Source organism: Acinonyx jubatus, chromosome B2, assembly GCF_027475565.1.
Source record: "Acinonyx jubatus isolate Ajub_Pintada_27869175 chromosome B2, VMU_Ajub_asm_v1.0, whole genome shotgun sequence".
NCBI classification, from domain to species: Eukaryota; Metazoa; Chordata; class Mammalia; order Carnivora; family Felidae; genus Acinonyx; species Acinonyx jubatus.
Genome location: NC_069385.1, coordinates 106097010 through 106121533, shown reverse-complemented (window position 1 = coordinate 106121533; position 24524 = coordinate 106097010). Strand labels below are relative to the sequence as shown.

Below are 24524 nucleotides of genomic sequence, written 5' to 3'. Positions count from 1 at the left end.
ACGGAAGGAGGGGTGAAAATACAGCAATCCAGTGAGAATGAACCTGAGATGAGCTGTCTCCCATTCCACAAAAACAGATTGGAAACAGAAATACAAGCTGGGTTGGGTTTTAGGGTACTGAGCCTTTATATAGTAATCCTACTGTATATTACAGTTCCACCTCACAGGCAAGGATTTTTATTTGCAGTGGGTTTCCTAAAATGGTTATTGATACTATTAAACAAAAAAAATTTCACAAAGGAAAGCTCAGTCTGTACAGGAATTCTCCTCTTTCCTGTGGCCACAGTCCAACAATTAAACTTCAGTCAAGGTCACTGCATCCTGTTCCTACCTGCTCACCTTGGATCCGAGGTGACAACATACAGCTGCCCTATCCAATCTCTTTGGCACTTTGTATCTTGCCTGGCAAAGTCATGTCTTCAGTGGCTTTCCTGGCTGCAGCAACTACCTTACCAGGTAAATGCCTCCTGAGGCATTGGCTCATGTTTTCTAACACATGCTTTCCAGTTTTTATATGCTCATGTGGGACACAAGATGGTGATGTGGTTAAGGACAGGGTCTTTTGGGCACCAGACTCGCTCCCAATGGTTAAAATTTACACCTTGGATGATTCATTGAACTTCTCCAGGTTATGATTTGTGCATCTGTAAACTGGGAATACTACTAGTCCCTTTCTCACAAGGTGACTGGGAGTATTAAATTATATTCTTTGTGAAAAACCCAACCCCCTATCCAGAACAGTACCTCCCACGTGGCAAGAGCTCCCGATCGAAATGCCATGTCTGTCCTCCAACTACTCGCCAGCTTCAGTCATGGAAACTCCATTCAGCTCAGCCCTGGAGTCCTCAGGAAGCCGTGGTGGGACAGAAACCTCCCCCCTTGAGCCAAAGATAACAATTCCCAGAAGAATGACAGCAACTCAATTTGTCCTCAAGCAAATCTGGTGGCACACGTGGGAACGATGCAAACCCAGCAAAACCAACCCCAGGTGAGTGTAGAGACATCACACTGCCGGTCTTGGGTGCTTCTATTAATAAAAGTGCTCCAGGGCATGATTTGGTTTAAATACTGCTATAGTCATCCTGTGTTTTTGTAAGATTCCTGTGTTTTGTAAGCAAAGTAAGACCACATAGAAAGTAGTGTAGGCTAACATGTCAAAATAAATTCTAATTGTAGATCAACTGACTGGTTTGTATATGGAAATGGAAAGCAGATTTTTCATTACAGTTGTTTCCTGGAAACATGTCAGGAAAACAAGCAAATAAGCCAACAAACAAACAAAAACCAAAGAACCAGCCTGAGAAAGAGAAACCTCTCTCCTCGACAGGTTCAGCATGAAGTTACTTCTCATGGCCTCTAGATGGTGGACTTGGGTTTACAGGGTAATTCGTTCACCCTTCAACAGCTACGGGGGAAGAAACTGAAGACTGGGTTCCCAACAGTCTTCAAGCAGTACAGAGAATCTTCAATATACCATGTGTGGTACTAAGTGTTATCTGGGACAAAGAACAGAACCAACCTAAGTCCTCTCGTCAGGAAGCTGGTCGGAGAGAGAAACAAGCCTAGAGCAAGAATTCGAACACAAAGTAGAACATGATGAAAGCGGCCAGAGTGGAGACAAAACACGAGAGGAGTTTATTTTAGACACCTTAGAGAAGCAACCGGGGAAGACTCCGTGGAGGAGGAGGCCTTGGAAGTGTGCCTTGAAGACAGGAGAATCAGGAAGGATGGGCTGAGAGAAGAGGAGTGGCAGGGGAAGGCTTTCCAGGAGTCAGACATAGTCGAGGCAAAGGCCCACTGGCAGCCATTTTGATGTTTCCTCTTCTCTCGCCCTCACACCTTCTCAAGGGAATAACTCTTGACTCCACCACCTCTTAAACTTTTCTTGCCGGACCAGAGAAGTTTGAGTTCCTCAAGGTTAGAAGCACAGTTCCAGTCTGCTGGGTGTTCTTAGTTCCTAACATGGTGTCCGGGTCCCCCAACTCAAAATGTGCTTACTGAATATACATATGAACTAATGAATGCATGATAGTCCATAAGCTGTGCTGGGCAATATGGTGGCCACTAGCCAGTTATTTAAATTTAAATCAATTAAAGTGAAGTGAAAGTGAAAAATTCAGTTCCTCTCTTGCACTAGCCACTTCTTAAGAACTCAGTAACCACACGTGGCTAATGTGTACGTTACCGGACAGAGCAGGTACAGACTATTGCCATCATCACAGAAAATTCTATTGGTCAGTAGTACGGGAAGGTAAGAATTACCACAATGTTAATTATCACTGAGTGCAGTTTTCTTAAGTATCTCTGCGTATGTTTTCTCCTCTCTCTCTCCCTGTCTCTCTCTCTGTCTACATGTGCTGATCATTTTCCTGTTGATCCCTGACTTCCCTACTCTGCTGCAGAGTCAGTGTGGGTCACTGATTCCTGCCACTCTTTCCCAGGCTCCCTAGGCACCGGGTACATTAACAGGAGACTGGGTACAGGAGGAAGGGGAAGGTCTACCTCCACATCTTCCCCCACCTCGGCTTTAGGAGGTATCCCTGGCAGTGAAAGCATCTTCTCCATATTCCCAGCAGCCTTCTAGGAGGTTCTAGGACCTGCCACTGGCCCTACTTCTGGGGGGACAGGGGACAACAAGTCTTCCACATGGCCCTTCAGCCCTGGAAGTGCTGCTAGATTCCTGCTTCGTTAATTTCCAGTTTGTCTCGTGGCTTCTTCAGTTCTACAAACACCTTGCAACCAGTTCCCAGCGTTAAATTCCTTCTGTTGAACTATCTGGTGTGAGATGTTTTCCTGCCTGGATGCTGACCAATATATTACGCCTATCCAGGCATCATATTTGAAGACAAGCAGTTATCAGTGGAGAATGAGCAAATATGGGCTATCTATCTTTGCAGACAAGAAGTAAACCCTGAAAATCACCACATTCCCACATCTCGGGTGCAGCATAATTAGCATTAGTTTGCATTAGAGAGGACACTTCTATTATCTTAAAGCCCATTTAATTTTTGTTAATTTTTATCGCTGTTACTCTATTTTCTAGAAAAGGGAACTGAGTCTCAAAGAGTCTACATAACTCATCCAACGACATACAGGCACTAAAAAGAGAAATTCAAAGCCAAGCCCATTAGAAGATGGTGAACAACTGAGGCCCCGCACAAAAACAACATATATGATAGGGTTCCATTTATATGAACTTCTAGAATGGGCAAAACTTACCAATGGTGAAATAAGGCAAACAGTGCTGGCCTCTTGGTGATGGGGAGATTAACTGGGAAGTCATACAAGGGAGCCTGCTGGAGAAGTGGTCTCTATGGTAAAAGGGGAATGGGACACACACATGTATACACGTTCGTCTAAACTCTAGTTAAGATTCCGCGTTACCCTGCATGTAGATTTTACCTCACAAATAAAGCACTTGAAAAAAACATCTTGTGAAGCATGAGGAGTGAGTAGAGTCATGGACATAAGAAGAATGGCAGAGCCCTGGTAATGGCTGAAGCTGGATGACAGGGTTCATCACACATGTTGTTTACTTTGTACGTGTTTGAAATTTTCCATAATAAAACATTATCATAAAGACCACAGAAAGAATCTCTAGGTTTCTCTGGCTTTCAGGCTCAAGCTTTTCCTACCAATCACTTTGCTCCAAAAGCATTTTTATAAGTGTACTCAACCACAGGAGGCCAATTCCAACCCAAGGAAAATACAGAGGAGAGGTACAAATCCACAGGAAGGGGAACTGGGCAACGCATCGGAGAAGCCGCCACATCCCAGGAATCGCATTCGATGGAAGAGGCACCATTGCCCTACTCCTGATTTGCAACTCTTCTATTGCTATAAATATTATTCAGGCTGGAGAGAGCAGAGCACGATTGACAGGATGAGGTAGGGATGCAAGACAGGATGAAGATATGCAAATGAAGCAAAGCTCTAGAAGCAGAAAATTTTGTGAGCAGCTTTGGGGGAACGTGAGAAACAAAAAACACAAAAAAGAGCGGAAGACTAAGATCAGGCAAATACTAATTATTTAAGAGAACAAATAATTTCAAAGTTTCCCTGTGGCTACGGGATGCAGTCTGGACTCTGCAGGGGGAAGGCAAGCCAGATTCCGTGCGAACCGCCAGGGCAAGACTTCTCTCAGGTCGCTCCTGGCTCCTTCTCCGCACTATGTCGATAGCAAAATTTTTACAGCCATTTGCACTCAGCCTGCTGTTCTAGGCTTCCTCAGTTTTCTTCCTGCTGTTCCCTCTCACTGGAATGTACTTTTCCTCTTTCCTCTTACTCTTTAAGATGCAGCTTAGCAATTATTTCCCTCAGGAAGGGTCCCTGGAACCTCAGCCCCCCTCGCCTCAATGCTCCCTTGGCATTGATGATAGTGAAGTGATCTGCCTGGGTACCAGCCTCCCCACGAGCCCATCCTTACCTCCTCCAGGTTCCATCCCGTGTGATGCATCTCTGTGTTTGCGGTATCACGCCCAGTGCTTAGGACTCTGCAGGTGCACAGTGTGTGTGTGCTGCACCTTACATAGCTGTTCTGGAGCTCGTTCTATGTGGCTTGTGAATGCAAAGAAAACGAGATAGTGGCTTTATAGCCTTCCCGAGTCTACTCAGGACTCACCAATGTTCTCCACCTATTGTCTCCATTGAGTCTCAGACTCATGCCTTCAATTAGGCTGCCATGTTCCTTTTTTTTTTTTTTTAATTTTTTCAGTGTTTATTTTTGAGAGAGAGAGAGAGAGCATGAGCAGGGGAAGGGCAGAGAGAGAGGGAGACACAGAATCCAAAGCAGGCTCCGGGCTCTGAGCCATCAGCACAGAGCCCGATGCGGGACTCGAACTCACCAGCTGTGAGATCATGACCTGAGCCGAAGTCAGACGCTCAAATGACTGAGCCACCTGGGCGCCCCTAGGCTGCCGTGTTGTGAAGGAGCAATATTTCAAGTGCGTATTGAGATTGCCAAGGAGCCTCTATCACTACCGGGTCAGATGATTTGGGAATGCAAGATAACAGGATGACGGCAAAATTCCTGTCACATAATAATAAAAAAAAAAAGTGCTTCTGTCAAACATCCACCTCGATGGTCCTTTACCTTATGAAATGCTAAAAATAAAGAGAGGTGGACAGGTACCATCACTATTTGAGATCAAATAAAACTGAAAGTTGACCAGACCACACTCTGAACTAATTCTGATTAAAGTAATTAAATGTTAAGCGTGTGCTCGACGTTACAAGCAAAACGGTTGAAAGTATGATCCCAGGGAAACCAGAGGGGGTTTTCAAGGCAGTTGATATCAGAGAATGATCTCAGTGAAATGGAAGAATCTTGAAGAGGACTCAGGACAGGCAGAGAAGGTGAACCCTATGCCCCTGACTATAATGTGAAATTATTTCGAGTCCCACCTGGGACAACTTGGTTCAAAACTGTTACTATTTTATAAATCAAAGGCAAATGGAGCACCAAATATACTGTATGAGAAGGATAATGTTCCCACTGTACTTGTGATCATTCTAGAACACGGATTCAAACCCCAGGGCCAAGCCTCTCCAAACAGAAAAATCCAACCTTTGCATAAAGCACGACTACAGGTAGGTTCCCTATGGAAAGTGACATTTGTATCTTCTTTTGAAGTTTTTTTACATAATGCGTTTATGTTTAGTGTTTGGCCTGTTATCTTAATTAAAGTCAAACAAAAACAAACAAACGAAAAAAGAAACTGGTTGCTCTAAACTTCCACGGCTTTACAGAAGTCCAGTTGAATCCCCTTAACCGTGTTTCTGTGAAGATTACTAGACTCTCAGGGAATGTCATCAGCAGAGGGTTGGGAATGACTTCGTCGAGAGAACTCAGAAGTGGGTAGATAGAAGCAGAGTAAATAGGGCCCTGAAGCAGTGAGATGCATTTTTGGAAGCATACTGATGTTGAGAAAGTTACTTCCCCCTTTCTGTGTCCTGATCTATAAACAGAATAATAAGAGCTCCCTCGCCTGCAGCTGAGTGAGCACATGTACGTGAAGTACACAGTAGAGTGTTTGGATGTCACGGCAGCCAAGTGCATGGTGGGGGGAACGAGAGAGTCTTTCGGAACAGCCCTGAGCAAAGGAGGGCGAGGCAAAGGCCAGCCAGGCTCTGGAACCACAGCTCCTACGGCAGAGGGGAGAGGTAGGTTCTGTGGGCTCCGGCAGCCTGGTCCACACTCCAGCTCTGTTTCTCCAACTCCCAGACTTGGGCAAGTTTCACAACTGCCCTGTGCCTCAGTTTCCTTGTTTGTGACACGCAGGCCCGGCACGGGGCTGTCGCGGGGACAGTGCCCGGCACGAAAGGGTTCCCCGGAGATGTGGCTGCTGAATTGCGGCTGATGGACAGGAAGGGCTGGGCAGGCTGGTGCAAGAGAATTGATGGCCTCAGCCCACAGCAGTTGGGAAGAGTCACGGCTCCCAGCTCTGCTGGAAGCTGTGCATGTCCAGGGCGGGCATCTTCGCTTATGAGGCTGACTTGTGCAGCAGACCACGTGGCCATCTCTTTCCTTCTTCAGAGGGCAATCTACTCTGCTCCCGGGGATACATTTCAAATCTTGAGAGCATGAGCTAACAAAACCCTGGACGAGGTTCTCTTTCTATCCCGAAGACAGCAGGGGCTACATGACAGCAGAAGCCGGAGGATTTATAGCTCATTAAACTACCGATCGCAAGAGTATTGATTATGAGAAGACGTCAACCCAGAGGACTGTGGCAGGTCAGGGGAATGACGATACCAAGAATACGTGTTTATTGTGCTCACCGCACAAGGTAACAGAGGAGAGAGGTAAGGTAGAGAGGAGAGAGGCTTTGAAGATGGGTCCTGCTGGGTTGTACATGCTCACTAACCAATGGTTGAGTGAATGAAGGAATGAAAAATCAACATTTAAAAGGCTTTCAATAGGCTAAATTATAGGTCAAAAACCAATATGAAATGTAAAGGGGATAGATGTTAAGTGTTGCCCGAAGCTAGACATTTTTACCTGATAAAAAGAAATGTAACAAGGATTCAGGAGATGTCACAAGCATACGCTAAATAGATGAACCATATAATGTGACCTAAACAACGCAGGCTTCAGCCGTGTTATGAAGGTCAGAGCGGAAACACACCCTTTGGAGCTGGCCGTGGCAAAGCCCCATGGTGCCCTGCTTCCGGTGTTCAGGCAATGCTTTGGGAACTCCACTTACGCTCTGGGGTGGTGCAAAGGCCGAACACCAGCAAGAGCCTAAAAACTGTCACGGGGGAAGCAACTCAGGGGATTGGTCATTCTTAGTCTGGAAAAAGAAAGAAGCCTTACTGGGGGCATGAAAGCTGACTTCAACCATTAAAAATTTGAAGCGCTGGGGCACCTGGGTGGCTCAGTCGGTTAACCGTCCGACTTTGTCTCAGGTCATGATCTCTTAGTTCGTGGGTTCGAGCCCCACGTCGGACTCTGTGCTGACCGCTCAGAGCCTGGAGCCTGCTTCGGATTCTGTGTCTACCCCTCTCTCTGCACCTCCCTCATTCATGCTCTGTCTCTCAAAAATAAATCAAAGGTAAAAAAAAAAAATTAAAATAAAATTTAAAGTGCCATCAAGTAGATGATGATTAGCTGTATTATTAAATTCAGCAGATACTTATCGAATGTCTGCATTTACAAAGTACTCATTTTGCAAATATTGGTTGCTTACCTCTTCTGTGCCAGGCACCATCCTAGGCGCTAGGGAAAGGGTCTCTCTGCTTTCATGAAGCGGCATCTAGTGCGTGATGGGTAAGACAGCCAATATGCAAGTATTGGAAGGAGGAAAGTATGGGTGATGGGTGCCTCACACATTTGCCTTCAAATCTAGTAGGATATGCTTATTCTTTGTTGTTCCATTAATGAGATAAAGACAGACTGTAATTCAATAAAAGGAAGAAAATTTTCCCAATAGAGCAGGGACTCTGTGAAAAAGTAGTGAATTCTTGGGGCACCTGAGGGGCCCAGTCGGTTGAGCGTTCAACTCTTAAACTTGGCTCAGGTCACGATCTCATGGTTCATGGGATTGAGCCCAGTACTGGGCTTTGCGCTGAAAGTGTGGAGCCTGCTTTGGATTCTCTCTCTCTCCCTCTCTCTCTGCCCCTTCCCCTCTTGCATGTGCTAGCACTCTCTCCCTCTCAATAAATAAATAAACATTAGAAAAAGTAGTGAATTCTATCATTGGAAATATGGAAAAAAAACAAAAAACCTGTGTGGCTATCTTTTAGGGATGTTGTGGGGAATTCCCAAATTAAATTCCCAGATTAAAACTGGATCAGTGGTCCCTAGAGCTTTGGATTTCCTAGACAAGTACAACTGAAAACATGGCAGGTGGCAACACAGGGTCACCAAGTATTTATATTTCTACATATACGAATAGAAACCCAACCATCATTAACATATTTTCATTAAAGAAAGGTCATTGTTTTAGAGACTTATGAAAAAAGGATGACACACTATCAGAATAAGAAATTCTCTAAGAGGGGCGCCTGGGTGGCTCAGTCGGTTGAGCGTCCGACTTCGGCTCAGGTCATGATCCCACGGCTGGTGGGTTCGAGCCCCGCATTGGGCTCTGTGCTGACAGCTCAGAGCCTGGAGCCTGCTTCGGATTCTGTGTCTCACCCTCTCTCTCTGCCCCTTCCCCACTCATACTCTGTCTCTCCATCTCTTAAAAATAAATAAACATTTAAAAAAATGCTCTAAGTAAACTTGGTGATATTAAAATTTCATAATAATGTCCTTATTTTTCTAACTTTGCAACAGACCATTAAAAATCCCATCATCAGCCTGAAAGAGTTGACAGCCTGGAATTTGACAATGGAACCAGATGACCTTGAAATTCTTCCTAATAGTGTTTCAATGTGTTATGTATCACAGTTTACTACACTTGTTTAAGCGTGGGGTTTGGGAACCTATGTCCATGAATTTAAAGCCACGTCTCGAACTAGCTGTGGGCAACTTTCTCTCACTGTCAGTTCCGACTCCTGTGACAATGGGGATAATGACATTTATTGACTCGTGGCGCTGTAAGAATTCACTGAGATCATGCAAACGGAGCACTCAGTGCCGCAAGTGGCATGTAGTAATTGCTCAATAAAAACGTGGCTACTACCCCTTTTGGTCAGACTTTCTGTCCCAAAGGAAATGGTGAGGTGAAGGGCATTTCTTATGGATGATGGTGTCAGTACACAGAACTTTCCATACACTGTACTTGGAGTACTTGGACTTCTGACGAAGGAACAGATTGCCTTTTGAGCATGTAATACTTGAACCCTGCCCCCGATTGCCAGGAAAAAGAAGCATCACAGCTAGCTCCTAAAAGGATGGTTCTCTCCGCCCTCTCCTACATTATCCATTTCCCTACACTCCTGCTTCTCCTTTCTCTTGCCTCCCTTCTCTGGCACTTCCTGGCTTCTCCACAGAATGCCTGGCCACTTACTACCTTTTTTCTTGCCTCTTGGAGCCTCTTCTGAATTCTTTCTTTTTACGTTTTGTTTTAGTTGGTTTGAATTCATCTAGTTTGTGGTGGTCGGTGGAGCCTCCTACATTTTCTCTTCCACCTGCCTGTTTTCTCCCCAGTCTCCTAGGGTCCAGCTTCTCCTCACCTCTTCCCCACCCTGCCTGCAACCGCCAGCGTGGCCAACACTGTGAGCACACTTTCAGAGTAAATCAGCAAATCTCGCTCCAGGTGAACACGCCTGAATGCTGTGGAAACGGAAGTCCTTAGGCCTGTGTTTTCAAGTCTGAATGATAACTAACGTGCAAGATGACTTATGTTTGAAAGCTGAGCCACACCAGTCAACCCTCCACGGCTCAGGCTTTGTGACAATGCCCTGCAGGGTCTATTCAAAAGGATGCGTTGTTCTAACAATAGCTGATACTTCTCTTGTTTGGTAAGGAAGTGATACACTGTTGTTATTAGCAGTGATCAGATTTAAGTCCTTGACAGGTGCTGAGCACTCCAGAATTCAAGAACTCTATTCGTCAGCAGCAGTAAATCTAGACAAAAAGGTTCTGAAATAAGTTCTTTATACACAGGTCTTAACCAAGAGACGTCAGCGGAGCTTCTACGATTTGGCATTTGCGTAAATTAAAATGTGCTGAATAAGTCCTGCATTACTTTTCATTAGTGCCTATGCCAGTTCCACATTTATGACTTATTAGCTCAAAATGTGGCTGGCCATGCTGGAAGAATAAAAGCAGGGTGTGGTAGAATTATTGAACACAGTCCAATGGATAAAAACTGGTCCAAAAGTCAGGACATTCAGACTCACGTTGGAGATTTCTTATTATAGATATGGGCTATGTATAACTGATTCTTCAGGATCTCAATAGATAAGTGGAAGTTCTTCTCTGCCTGAGAGACTGCTACACTTTTTATTCATGCCCTCTATTTTCCTTTTTCTTTTACATTTTCTATATAAAAAGTAGGTCACATGGGGCCTTGTGGGATACTGTTAAGACTTTTGCTTTTGTCTTTAATGAAATGGGAGCCAGCGGAGGGTTTTGAGCATTGGGGAGACGGGATCTGCCTTACCTTTTAAACAGGACCTCCTTCATTCATGTGTGGGGACTAGAGCAAAAAAGGAAGACTATCTAATAGGCAGTCGCAGTAATCCAGGTAAGAGATGATGGTGGTGTGGATCCACGAGGGCAGAAACAGTGGAGATAGTGGAAATGGAAATGGTAGTAATCATGTGCTTTGAAGAAGCAGTGAACGCATTCCCTGATAAGACTGGTTGTGCCTCATGAGAAAAAGGGAAGAGTCATGGATGACTGTAAGAATTTTGGCGTGAACAACTAAAAGGAAGAGTTTTTTCCTATCTCCTGAGATGGGGAACCCTTAAGGGAAAGAAACTGCCAGGGGTCGTGACAGGGTGGCGGTGGTACGGGTCATGAATTGGCCTTAGGTCTACAAGGTTTGCGAGGCCTTGACGGGAGCAGGGATGCCAAAGAGCAGACGAAGATCCAATTTGGGATCTCAGAACAGAGATCCAGGTCAGATACGTGCATTGGAGGGTCACCAGTGCATCCGTGGTGTTTATGCTGTGAGATGGGATAGGGCTAGGGAGAGTGGAAAGGTAGAGCCAAGGCTGAGTCCGAACACTCCAACTTGAGGTTGAACAGAGGAAGACAAATCAGCAAAGCGGCTATAGCACAGGCCTCGGGCAAGATAGGATCCTGAAAACCAGATGGAGAAAATGCTACAACGGGGAAGAATCAGCTGTGCTCAAGGCTGATCTCTTAAATAGGTAAAAAACAATGTACATGTGTAATCAAGGTATTGTACCCTTCTCGAAATAAACTAATACATCTAATATTAATTACACATTTCAAATCAAACTTCAAGGCTAATTCTGCAATATTATGTCAGACCATTTCCAACACCTTTAATAGCGTCTAACCACAAATAAAACTGATGGCAAGATGCATTCCTAAACTTAGCAGAGAAGCATTAGGGCTATGGAGGTTGGCTCATTTCATCATCTCTCTGCTTCCCTTAGCATCTTCCGTGGGTTGTAAAGTCATTTTCCCAATTTGGAAAGAAACATTTACCCACCAGGGGTGCCATGTTCTCTGGGTCAAAGATTCAGGACTGTGACACATTTATCTGTCAAATTCAGTATCTAGCCATGGGATCCGGGCACTGTGTTTCAAAGCTGATTCTACCCAGATTCCAGATGAACAAGCTGGTGTCTTTCTAACTGTTTAGTTCTGTGAGCTACGTCAGCAGGGGACCCAATGCCCAGTTCTTCCAGTTGGAATTAGTTTCGGAGCCCTGCATATCGAATATACTTCTAGTTATGCCTTAGACCAATTTTTATCATTCGCTTATTTCAGTGTTTAACACCTAATTTAGGGAGAAGAAATTCTGCTCCTTTAACCAAGTTGCAGCTAGTTTATTTTCCCCCTCAATTAGATTCACCTAACGTCTTTGCTCCGTGATTGAATCCCACATTCTCTCCCTATGTTTCTTGTCTGGATCTTGGGCATAGGTTCAGAATCACTTGTATTAACAAGAGAAGATTAAATGTAAGGTCGGTAGAAGCAGTAGGACCAAACGTAGACTGGATTTCTTTATTCCACGGCATTGCACTGAGGGTTACTGCTCCAGGGTTTGTTAACATGGTGTTCAGAATTGTAAAGGATGCATATGTTATTCGTGCTTAGCTGTGAGAACACCACACAGAAGGCCTACAGACTTCTGGGATTTGGGCCAGAGGAACCATAAAAGAGAGACAATAATGCCTCATTTATTCAAAAGATATTTATCTGGTGCCTCGACATGGAATCAATGCCTGTGTCCCCCCAAAATGCATATTTTGAAACCACACCCCAAATAGGATAATATTAGGAGGTGAAGTCTTTGGGAAATAAGCCAAAGGGTGGAGCCCTCGTGAATGGGATTAGTATCCTTTTAAGGAGGGGACACAAGAGCTCGCTCCATGTCTCTGCTCTCCACCATGTGAGGACACAGCAAGAGTACGACCATCTGCAAACCAAGAACGGGGCCCTCACCAAACCCCAGATCTGCCAGCACCTTGATCTTGGACTTAGCAGCCTCCAGAGTTGTCAGAAATACTTGTTTGTTGTTTAAAGCCATCCCATCTATGGTATTTTTGTGATAGCAGCCCAAGCTGACTAAGACATACCAACAACTGCCTGGCACTGTGCGAGGTGCCAGGCAGGGTTGAGATGCGAGGGTGTCCAGTGGCATGGTGAAGCTGATGAATCTACAGCTCATGTCGATTCTGATCGCTTCAGGCATTGTTCCATATAGGCTATTGCATATAATGAGTATCATCCAGGATGACAGAGATACGAAACTGAATAGAATACATTTCTAGCTTTTAGGGGATTTTTGTTCATTACAATGATGTCAAAGAGACATCTCTTCCTTCTGATCTCAGCTACAACAACCTTGATGGCCAAAGAGTAAACAGAAACCTAGGGCATACTTCCCAGGCTTGTTGAAGTTACTGTGTTTCACAACAAATGCCCTAGTGTGGCTTCATTCATGTAACATTCTAAAAATGACAAAGTTATAGAGGTGGGGAACAGAACAATGATTTCCAGGGAGTGAGGGGAAGGGGAGGCCGGAAAGGATCGTCGAAGGGAGTTCCCGTGTAGTGATGATGGAACGGTTCTCTAAGGAGAATCTCCACATATGAGACAATTTCATAGAACAACACACACACACACACACACACACACACACACACACACACACATACACAGTGACTAGATGTAAAATTTGGTAAAATCTGGGGCACCTGAGTAGCTTAGTCGGTTAAGTGTCCAACTTTAGCCCAGGTCATGATCTCACCACTGGCGAGTTGGAGCCCTGCGCCGGGCTCTTTGCTGACAGCTCAGAGCCTGGAACCTGCTTCCAATTCTGTGTCTCCTTCTTTCTCTGCCCTTCTCCTGATCATGCTCTGTCTCTCTCAAAAATAAATGAATGTTAAAAAAATGTAAAAAATAAATAAAAGTTGGTAAAATCTGAGTAAACTCTATAATCTAGGTAATAGTATAATCCCAATATCAATATCCTGGTTCTGATAACGTACCATAGTTAAGTAACATGCTACCTCTGGGGAAAGCTGAAGGAAGGGTACAGGGGATCTCTCTGTACTATTTTTGCAACTTCTTCTGAGTTTATAATTATTTCCAAAAACGTAAGAGATAAAATCATGTATTCATTCATTTAAAACAATAATAATAGGCCCTTTATATGCAAATAAATTACTGCCCTATGATATTAAAAAGTTTTCATTTTAAGTCAGCTTTCTCTGTCCCAGAGTACCAATAATGAACCAATCATTTTTCACAATCACCTAAGCCATGCGTCCTCATCCAGCTATGAGTTATCACCACCACGTCTTTATTTTAACATATTTGATTCATAAAATTAGTATGTGCACAAATCTTTTAAATTTTGCATTCTCTTTCATGTAGGAGTTCTAATACTAGGACAATATCCCACGAGTAAATACACTCATTATTCACGAGTAACAAAACTCAGGAATAAGCTCATTTATCACAGCATAATTTATGATGGCAGAAAACTGGAAACAATCTAAATATTCAATTAAGAACATTCTGACAGACACCAAGAATTGACGAATTGAAGGCAATCAAAATGTTATTGTAGGAGAATATTTAGTAATCTGGAAAGCTGCCCTCAGTGCTTTGCTAAGTGAAAAAAAGTTCTTCAATAGGGTACAGAAAGATATGCATACACATGTATTTGCATAGTGAAACAAAAGATATTTAAATGTTAACGGTGCCTTTTCTCTGCATGATGGCATTATAGTGTTTATTTTATTTTTTGAATTATTTCAATTTTCTGAAATGTCTACAGTGAATATCTATTATATTTGTAATAAATGTAAAATGAAAAAAACGTAATTCATATATTAAGCCCAGGTTCTGTATAAACCAGTGTTTCTAAGCTGTGGTGAGTCGACAGAGTTCCAAAGATGTATTCAAAGTGGTCCATGGCTACTACTATGAGAATGTTTAATGTGGTGTTTTCATTTAGATGACAACCTTAACACAGTAATATTGACATCTTCTGGATCATCTGGACGATCATGGTACATCACAGATGACCAGAGCCCATACTGGCATTTATTTTTATGTCTGCAGGGTTGACACGGCTGCTACTCATTCTCACAGACTAATGAGCAAAGAAAAAAGTCAAATGTAATAGATGTATTTGTACAGCCTGCTGCACAAATTAGGGTTTGCAGAACTTCCAAGAGAGAAAGTCCTGGAGAATATGGGGCATGCCAAACTCCAAAGAACTTGAGTCAGCATTCAGTACCCAGTTCACATTGTGATCAGTGAATCAACTAGCAAAGAATATCATCAGTCACACTAAATTAGCCAGTGTTTTATAGTGGTTGTTTTTAGTTTTGATTGTATTTAATGTTTGGCCTATATGAAAGCAACAAGTATAGGGACTTTGTGCCTATTTATTTTATTTTATTTTTGGTGCCGATTTTAAATACAGTTTTATTTAAGACATTGCATTTTCCACTTACCATACAGTGCTTATAAAGTGCAATGTTTATTTCCTTCCCCTGCACACACATTACATATTCAAGTATCAAGGATGCCTAGTTTATTTACTACAGCAGCTTGACTTTAAAACTTCCATGGCATTTGCTACCAATTTGGGTCCTTCAAACGTCTCATGCAGAACAATGCTAGACCTATTCTCAGGTTGGCTTAATCAACCTCTTCAATGGTGGGCACAGAGGAGGCACCACCAGATGGGGGAGCTCCACCACCAGGGAAGCCCCAAAACATTCCTCCCAGCACGCCTCCTGCGCTCTGGTACAGCTTGGTCATGATGGGGTTGCAGACTTTCTCTAGCTCTTTCTGCTATGTTCAAATTCTTCCTTATCAGCAGTCTGGTTCTTATCAAGCCAGTTGATGACTTCATTACACTTGTCAAGAATCTTCTGTTTGTCCTCATTGTTGATTCTGCCCTGAAGTTTTTCATTTTCAATGGTTGCTTTCATGTTGAATGTGTGAGATTCAAATGAATTCTTGGAAGACACTTTGTCCCACTGCATCTCATCTTCAGCTTTGTACTTCTCGGCTTCCTGGGCCATGAGCTCAATGTCTCCCTTGCTCAAGCAGCCCTTGTCCTTTGTGATGGCAATCTCGTTCTCTTTTCCTGTGCTCTTATCCACAGCAGAGACCCTGAGGATGCCATTAGCATCGATATCAAAAGTGACTTCAATCTTAGGAAAGGGGTAGGAATGGTGGTATCGCCCTTGATAAGGCAGTCATGACTCCTCTACCAGTTTCAATGCCAAGAGAAAGAGGAGTGACATTCAACAGCAGCAAATCTTGAACATTTTCAGATATTTCTCCAGAAAGAATGGCTGCCTGGGCAGCTGCATCATAAGCAACAGCTTCATCAGGGTTGATGGTCTTATTCAGTTCCTTTCCATTGAAGAAGTCTTGAAGAAGTCTATAAACTTGGGAATATGGATAGAACCACCCACCAGGACAATATCATGGATCCAAGACTTGTCTAGTTTGGCATCCCAAAGGGCTTTTTCTACAGGGTCCAGGGTGCCGTGGAACAGGTCAGCACTTAATTCTTCAAACTGGGCGTGAGTAATAGAGGTATAGAAGTTGATTCCTTCATACAAAGAATCACTCTCAATACTGGCCTGGGTGCTGGGAGGCACCTGGGGGGCGCCTGGGTGGCTCAGTCGGTTGAGCGTCCGACTTCGGCTCAGGTCACGATCTCGCGGTCCATGAGTTCGAGCCCCGCGTCGGTCTCTGGGCTGATGGCTCAGAGCCTGGAGCCTGCTTCCAATTCTGTGTCTCCCTCTCTCTCTGCCCCTCCCCCGTTCATGCTCTGTCTCTCTCTGTCTCAAAAATAAATAAACGTTAAAAAAATTAAAAAAAAAAAAAACGCTGGCCTGGCTGCTGGAAGAAAGTATATGCTTAGCACATTTGCGAGCAGTATGGAGGTGATGGACTGCCCTCTTGTTCTCGCTGATGTCCTTCTTACATTTATCCTTGAACTCTGCAATAAAATGGTTGGCCATTCAGTTGTCAAAGTCTTTTTCACCTAAGTGGGTGTCTCCAGATGTAGATTTGACCTCAAGGATCCCATCTTCAATAGTGAGAGCTGACACATCAAAAGCGCCACTTCCGAAGTCAAAGATGAGCACATTCCTTTCAGCTCCAACCTTTTTGTCTAAGCCATAAGCAACAGCCACAGCAGTTGGTTCATTGATGAATCTGAGTACACTAAGGTCTGCAACAGGTCAGCATCATTGCTAGCTTGACGCTGAGCACCATTGAAGAAAGTAGGTACTGCGACAACAGCCTTGGGAACAGTCTTCCCGAGGTGGGCCTCTGCAATTTCCTTCATCTTTGTCAAAACCAGAGAGGACATCTCTTCTGGATAGAAACAGTTTTGTCTCTCCCTTGTATTTTGCTTGGACTTTGGGCCTGCCAGCATCATTCACCACCATGAAGGGCCAATGCTTCCTATCGGACTGGACAACAGCATCGTCGAATCTACGTCCAATCAGGTGCTTGGCATCAAAAACCGTGTTGCTGGGATTCATTGCGACTGGATCAACCAATGGTTTGGTGTCACTAAAGGTGACATAACTTGGGGTGGTTTGATTTCCCTGATCATTTCCACTTTCCTGTGCCGGAAGACAACCACACAAGAGCAGGTGGTGCCAAGATCAACACCAACTGCAGGGCCCTTAGGTAGAGTTGCTTCCGTGTGGTCCCTGCTCAGCACAATCTGGAGAGCCAGCATGGCATTCATGGACGCCCTGTGCCTGTTTAGCTTTGTGTTGTATTCACTCAGGTAGCACATTGTGAAAACTATTAAATTGAAGTCTAGACATTTTGTTTTCCTTTTCCAAGTGTCTGCACACTGCTCGGGTTTGAGAAACACTGTTCTAGAACCAAAAACATTCCGGGGCACCTGGGTGGCTCAGTCAGTTGAGCGTCCGACTTTGGCTCAGGCCATGATCTCACGGTTCACAAGTTCGAGCTCCACGTCGGGCTCTGTGCTGACAGCTCAGAGCCTGGAGCCTGCTTTGGATTCTGTGTCTTCCTCTCTCTCTCTCTCTGCCCCTCCTCTGTTTGTCTCTTTCTCAAAAATAAATCAATATTAAAAAAAACCCAAACATTCCTTATGCATGAACACAGTACCTTTAGAAGCTACATAAACTCAGGGCACTAAGATGTCACTCAACACTGACACTCCCAACAGCATGTCACTAACCGAGAAGTGGATCCAGTTGCAAAGTTGGTCTCGATATTATTTTAGCACCTCAACTACATTTTTCTTCTTCACAGACATTGTATTAAACACCATGTTAGGGTTCCAGATCAGTTGGCCAGAGCCCTTTTCATGGACCAGGAAGAACGATATGTCCTGGGGTACATTTGAAATCCCTTCCTTTTTCATTAGACCAGGAAACATTTTATAGCAGAGGTTTGGGGCTACCTGTCCTTGTCTTCAGCTTCATTCCAGGCCAACTTTTTCTATAAATCTAAGCAGCTCTTCCTCCTAAAAGCGTTCCCTGCCACAAAACAAATGCTATTATACGTTCATATAATCGCCCAAGGTTTTACAAACAGTTTGACAAGGCCTGTCTTACTGATTCCTTATATTGCAGCAGCTTGATATATAAGCATTAAAATTCTCATCTTCTAGATATCGAAACTAATTTTCAGAGAGGTTAAGTGACTTTCCCGTGGTCAAACAGCTAGTAACAAAATATGCCTAAAGTAGAAGTGTTTGATTCCAATTCTCCCATTTTTCTCCCCCAACCCCTGGGAATAACTCACAACTATTTCTCCTTCCTAGGTCATTAGGAGGAGTAAAATGTTTAGTTAACAAAACTTCTTCTGCATGATGAATAATAAACACTTAACTCGCTGAGATACTTGCATTTTCAAAGCAGAATGCCAGGTTGCCCAAATCTATAACATCGAGAACAGCGGAAAAGATGTGTTTGTTTCCTAGGGTTGCAAATTACCACAAACCCAGTGCTTTCCAACAACAGAAATGCATTCCCTCACAGTTTTGGAAGCCAGAGGTGTGAAATCAAGGTGCTGGCAAGGTTGGTTCCTCCTGGAGGCTTCAGGGCACAGTCCCTTTCCAAGCCTCTCTCCTAGCTCCTGTGGCTGCTGGCTGTCTTGGATGTGCCCTGACCTACAGACACATCACTCCAATCCCTGCCACCATATTCCTATCACCTTCTCTTCTGCGTTCTCCCCTTCTCCTTTCCTCTTCTCAGGACACTTGTCATTGGATGTGGGGCTCACCCTCATCCAGGAGGATCTTATCTTGAGATCTTTAACTTAATTATGTTTGCAATGACACTTTTATCAAATAAAGCCCCGTTCACAGGTTCTGAATGGACCTACCTTTGGAGGTGGGGCACAATTCGAACCACTGCACGAGGGTAACTCCAAAGTGAACACCCCTGTTCCTGGAATACACGAGGCAACTCAGCAATCCTATATCCCACCCGTTATCTTCTAGCCAAAAACAAATGTCCTGCATCTGGAAATTTCCTCCAGGTTCTGGATTCCACCTCTGGTTTCCACCTCTAATTGTTGGTTTCCCATCTTTATGTATTCTGCCAAAACCTGGAATTTCTTCTCTACCTTGCCTGTTCATGCGACCACCTCCACTGGGAGGGCTGCCTGGTTTTCACTGGTTTCTCTACCTGGCATGGTCTTCTACTCTCCTGGGTACTTACTCAAGTCCACTGAATCCAGACTTCCAAGAAAGCTCATTGCCCACCCCTCTCATCCTCAACTACCATTTATCTTGAACCAGAATGCTAACATCGGGGAGACATGACTGGTTGCTCTCAGAGGTGAAGGCAGCACTGCCCTGCCTGGGAATCAGTTTCTCCCATTAGTTCCTGACAGTTGATGCTTTTCGTTGCTTCTTTCTTTCTCTTGCCCCTGCCCTCACATCGGCATCTATTCCTGTGGCCCAGAAATCCCAGGCATTGTCCATGCCCCACTGCATGTAGGGGAGACCTGGCTCAGGGCTCCCGTGGCCACTATCCCATAGCAGTGGGGCGAAAAGGTGGTACTGGCCATTTTCAAGAAAAAAAAATGACCAATATTTGTAAGAAAAGAAAGGCTTCTCTCTGCCTTGGACCCTATTCTCTATGGCTGGTGGCACTTCTTAAAATACCTACTTCACCGACCACCGGCAGGAGAAACACCCATGATGGTTGTTAAAAATGCACCTTTCTGAGCCCAATTCTACGCCACTGTAACAGAAACTCTGTGAAACGACAGAGAACTCAGTTTTATAGCAAGTTTCCTAGTGATCCTCTTACAACAGATTCCAAGAACCGTCACCCAGGATAATCAGAGGGACAAAACTCAGCCATGCTTCCCGGCATCAGCAGGCAACTACTGCTCCCACACAGAATACTTCCTGCAGCACGAGTTTGCCCACAGTTTCGGATCAGAACCTCCTGGTTCCAGAATCACCTTTCCTCCTCTGTCCTTACGACTCAGGCAGGAACCAGCCCATGGTCTTATCTCTTTCCGCTTTGGTTTTGGGGAAGGTGTTGCCCATCCCTGCAACTGGGACATTCATTGCCAGTGCCCTCCAAGAGTCTCCTTTGAGTTTTGGAAAGAGGGTCGAGATTTGGGTGCCTTTCCCCACGAGCTCTAATTATCAAAGGTAAGAAGAAGTGCAGAGAGGAAAAAAGAGCCGCACAAGATGCCCCAACCCTTTCCCCAGGAGGAGGTGTGCCTGCCTGACTTTGACTTGTGTAGTGCAGGAGGCTGGTCCGTGCGTGCGGCCCCCAGTCTGAGTATGTTCAGGTCAGTTTCAAAGTAACTTGTGAACTGTGCAAGCGGAGGTAGTGGGTATCACTTAAATTTCTGCTTGAACATCTCCCTGAAGCTTTCCAAGTCCTCCACAATCATTAGCACATCTTCAGGCATGTGGCAAACGGCTTTAATGGTAAATATATATATAATGATTCACTGGACAATGAAAATACTCATCGTCAACTCAGATGTCTTTCTTCCACTCCCAGCAGAGCCCAGAGAAGTCGGATGCCTGAGACTTTGCCCTTATAATGAGGTGGAAGCTTGTGGACAGACGCATAAATAAATAAATAAATAAATAAATAAATAAATAAATAAAAAAGCAAGCTCTGGAAAACAGTGCTTGTGATTTGGGGAACTTGGTCATGTTGCCACTAACATATTAGGAATGAATGTATCTGAAATGCTGAAGTAGCAGAAGTTTGAGTACAAAACCCAAAAACTTGAAACAACTGGATTCAGCCTACCAACCAGCACCTAGTTACCCAGCACTTATTATGTGCTAAAAAAAATATTTTACATGTGTGTTGTGTGTCTAGATAAGTGTCCGTGTGTGTGTGTGTGTGTGTGTGTGTGTGTGTGTGTTGCAATAAAAAATAATTCTGCAAGCTCCGACTGCTGGGCAGTTCTTGACCTTGGATGTTTAGCTTTTCAAAGGCCTGCTGGCCAGATTTAGGTTAGTGGGATGTACTATTAAAGGGTGGTATCTGGAATGTATTTTTCATTCCTACCTACCCTTCCCTGCTCCCACACTCTTTAAAATAGATCTTCACACAGAGAGAATTATTAACAGTAGCAAAACTTTTACATGCACAGAAAAAGTTTACAAAAACCTCCCAAGATAATTGTATCCTGCTGCACTGTGAGCAAGTGTTCTGGGCCTCTGAGGGGAGGATTTGCTACTTGGTATTTGTGTTTTAGGGCAGGGTATGGGGGTAGTGGTATAATCTCAGAGGAGATGATCTGGAAGGGGATATTGTTACTCTTTTGATCACAGACCACGCTGCTTGAAATATTAATCTTTATAACTTCATAACCACTAAGTATTTATATCTAAGGTGCTATACAAAGGTAATTTGCTATAAGGTGAGTACTATACTTTTGCTTGTTATTTGGGATCTGCTCGTGAAAGCTGTTCTCGAAACCCTGCTTTTGTTCACACTGACGCTCCGGCCTGGTCTAGAGTACCTTACTAGCTATATATTCAATTCTTAAATGTGGCTTGGAATAGAAATTACTCTAGAAATTTAAATAGAATCCACGAAATAAGTATACTTTTAGTACAGTTTAGAAATGTAGTTCTTTGATATACATTGAATATATTGGTTTTGAATCTGTCAATTTCTTTCTAATACAAACAAACTATCAGATGTTAAATGTTGCAAAGGCAGAAAAAAAGGCTAACCTGGTAGTAAAATGGAGGGCAGGGTCTAGGAAATCTGAGATATATGACACTGGGCACACTGCTTCCCACATTGTTATATCAGCTTCCCCATGGAAATCTATAGACACACACACACACACACACACACGCACACACACACACACACATACAACCCCCTACAAGACTGTACCACAGATATTATTTCCTTTTCCACATACCAGGGGTAAAAGCACCCACTTCCCCAAATTCTGAGCAGTTCTTTCTTCTAAAGAAACCAGTTACGATCTCATGAGTGTAATTAATTACAAAAAATTAATTGCAAAAATTACACAATAGCTGGATGCAACCTATTCTGCAATAAAAGATGGCATATCAGTAAATTTAATCTGCGAAGATTCATACTACCATCTTATAACAGGCTTGGGAAATTTGGATATGAGAGTCTCCGTGCATACTCAATGTAAAAAAAAATAAAGATAGATATGTAATTTTCTCAAATAAAGTCATTGCTCCAAATCTCATTAAATTCTGGCAGATATTTCTTGGTCTGTTTCATTTCTTTCTTAGGCTTCAAATACGCTTATCAAAGCCATAAACCTTTGGTCCAGTCCTCACTGATCTCAGCCTTCACAGCATTAATGATTTTGATGGGAGACCAGGGACGGCTGTTTGAGGTTTATAGCAATTTGAAACAAATGTTTCCATCCACTCTTTCTGTTCATGTTCATATAAGACTCAAGAGAGAAACAGGTCTTGTGCTCTGCTTTTAGTAAACCCTTTACTTTAACGTAAGTTGTCTGTGAACACTTTAAAAGACACACTTCACACTTTTAGAGGCCACCTCCTTGAATGACTTGGCTACAAATTATCAGTGAACTTTCAGTGTAAAAACAGCATTTTAATCCCTTCTACTTTATGCTTTATTCCCATCATGTTTCAAAAAAATAGACAAGTAGCTGATGGTTTCTCTGAAATAAAAATCACTGTATTTCATTTGGAGACTAGGTATACAATTAGGTATGGGGGGATTCAGGAACAAATATCCAAAAACTAAGTCCTCCGACCTCCACTGTCCACTAAAGGTGACAGAGACCTCTAAAGTTGACCCTAAAACTCCAAAGTCTCATGGGGAGCCTGGGTGGCTCAGTAGGTTAAGCATCTGATTCTTGGTTTCAGCTCAGGTCATGATCTCATGGTTCGTGAGTTCAAGCCCCACATCAAGCTTTGTGCTGACAGTGCAGAGCCCGCTTGGGATTCTCTCTCTCCCTCCCTCTCTCTCTCTGTCTCTCTCTGCCCCTCTCCTGCTCTCTCTCTCTCTCTCTCTCTTGCAAAATAAATAAATAAACTTAAAAAAATTTTAAACCCCAAAGTCTGAGCTCCTGGAGCATGGGAGTGAGACAGCATTGTGTCCCAGTACCAGAAAAATATTCAACGGCTCTTTTCCTCATGAACTCTTATCACTGGACTGTTTGGTCAAGCAGCCATAGACTGCCAGTGGGGTGGGGAACAGGGAGGAGGCAGCCAAGGAGATAAAGGCCAAGGTGCAGAAACACAACACAGTAAGAGGTCCCTTTTAGCATCCTCAGCATAGTCAGATTTACATGAAAGCAGGATCAAAACTAATGCAGTCAAGAGCCAATGGCAGTATATGCTGCTAGTTTTTAAGTATATCTTTCCTCAAACAGGTAGCAACCACTCAAATAAAAGATCTCAGTAAGAAATGAAACTTGGATTTCTCATGAGAAACAGCAAAGTAATGATTTAGACCGTTTTAAACAGCTGCTTTATCTAAGTCTCCAAGGAGAATTTCAAGAAGACTCAGGCAAAGCATCCCTCTTTAAAAAGTCCACATTCAAAGAGTAGTAAGAACAGGACAAATACAGTAGTCTGATTGTTCAGAAGAACAAAAGCATCCTTGTTGCCGGGAACTGCTTCATGGACAGGGCACTAGACCTTGAAGGATGAGGATTTTTTGAAACAGCGGTGGAGTTTGGGGGAAAGGAATCCACTTCAGGAGTGATAATTTTATATCATTTTAATTTTGTATTTGTTGATATCCAGCTTTGTGACAGGGTCAGGAAGTTTGTATTTGTCATAAGTTATTTAGGCGACTTCATGTGCAACCAAGTTTGGAAACCCATACCTTGACCTACAGCTGTGGTTCTCCCAAGTGTGGTCCCTGGACCCGTAGCCTCAAAATTAGCATGTCCTTGGAACCTGTTAGACAGACAAATGCTCAGGGCCCTCGGCGGACCTATTGAAGCAGAATCCTTAAGGGTGGGGCCTGCGGATTTTAACTAGAAGCCAGGGAAATGGGATGTAGGTGAGGTTTAGACCCACTGGCCTACAGAGATGCCAAAGTTCCCAAGGTGCCTCTTCAGGCGATTCCTGAGAATTTCTGATGCATGGGTAATTTAGCAGTACTAGATAAAAAGAAAGGTGAGGGGCGCCAGGGTGACCCAGGTTAGGCGTTCGACTCTTGATCTCGGCTCACATCATGATCTCATGGTTCGTAGGACTGAGCCCCGCATCGGGCTCCGTGCTGACAGCGTGAAGACTGCTTGGGAGTCTCTCCTTCTCTCTCTCTCTGCCTCTCCCCGACTCATGCACGCGCACACGCTCTTTCTCTCTCTCTTTTTAAAAAGGTAATATTAAAGAGGTTAGAGTGGAAGAGAGCCAAAGCATAAAAGACTCTTAAAAACTGAGAACAAACTGAGGGTTGATGGGAGGTGGGAGGGCAGGGAGGGTGGG

At 43.8% G+C, this 24524-nt stretch overlaps 1 protein-coding gene and 1 pseudogene across 3 annotated transcripts in view; both read right to left on the bottom strand.

The window, feature by feature from the left end:
- Positions 1 to 24524, bottom strand: part of RCAN2 (regulator of calcineurin 2) — a 268263-nt gene that overhangs the window by 155502 nt on the left and 88237 nt on the right. The window lies entirely within an intron of this gene.
- Positions 11013 to 17515, bottom strand: LOC128315625 (heat shock cognate 71 kDa protein-like; annotated as a pseudogene).